Source organism: Bombus impatiens, unplaced genomic scaffold, assembly GCF_000188095.3.
Source record: "Bombus impatiens unplaced genomic scaffold, BIMP_2.2 scf_0466, whole genome shotgun sequence".
Taxonomy (NCBI): Eukaryota; Metazoa; Arthropoda; class Insecta; order Hymenoptera; family Apidae; genus Bombus; species Bombus impatiens.
This window is the reverse complement of record NT_176885.1, coordinates 729,452-730,490: the sequence shown is the minus strand read 5'-3', so window position 1 is coordinate 730,490 and position 1,039 is coordinate 729,452. Positions and strand designations below refer to the sequence as shown.

The 1,039-nt window shown below is 32.8% G+C and overlaps 1 non-coding gene across 1 annotated transcript; it reads left to right on the top strand.

The window, feature by feature from the left end:
• Positions 1-221: 221 nt before the first annotated feature.
• On the top strand, positions 222-292 carry TRNAG-GCC. Its single transcript has one exon. It is a non-coding gene; the product is annotated as a tRNA-Gly (tRNA).
• The last annotated feature ends 747 nt before the right edge of the window (positions 293-1,039 follow it).

Here is a 1,039-nt window from a genome sequence, read left to right as displayed (position 1 = left end):
CATGTCATTTTTGTAACTGGTGACGAGAAGATAGGGGTGTAATGAGAAATACATCCACTGATTTGACCAGAATCAGTTATTGTTAATAGTGTTCAAATTTGTTCTTGTTATTTTAAATACTCTTTTATATCTGTACATTTTAATTGTACGAAATGTAGGTTATATCTCATAGTTTATACAAACTTCCGTAATAAAGTTTTATTAAAAAGAACCCTTCACAAGCATCGGTGGTTTAGTGGTAGAATGCTCGCCTGCCACGCGGGCGGCCCGGGTTCGATTCCCGGCCGATGCAATATGGAATTATTTTTGCATTTTTCTCATTAAAACAACCCTAATACTTAACCTATTTCAACTAATTTTTCCTATCTAATGAAAACGATTTTCCGAGTGAAATATAATAGAATTGTAGCAAAAGCATTACTTTTTACTGTTTCTAATACCTTCTTTCATTCCTTAAATATATAAATCAATGGTAATTGCTATAATATTTTGCCCATATTTTCATAGTTCAACACAATTTTTGTATTACACAAATTATTCTATGAAATTTATACGCGTGGCTTAACAGATGATTGATCAATGAAAAATGAATATGGACAGATTGTACATTTCAACGAAATGGTATGGAATAGTAAGTAGCCGGCATTATAATAAAACAAAAATCTCCGGGGGAAAAGATAGAAAGAGAATGATAAATTTATGAATGCCCGACAGTAAGGTAGCCACATCTGGCGAAAACCAGAGGAAAATCCCACGTTCGATACGCTCCTACGGTAATACCGCAGAACATATGCTACGGATACGAATATGTTTTATACATTGCATGCTCGATTCTATGCGACTTTAAAAATTTCACCAAAAACGTCCGGATAAAAAAATTGTTGCAACCCGAGAAACTCGAAATTTCTTATCACAGACGTCTTCCACAAAATCAAAGAAAATTCACGTTCGATCGCATTCATTTTTGTACAGCCAGAATATTACATCAAAATTAATATAATACACTTAAGGTATGAAAATTTTTTAATTTCTGTTTATA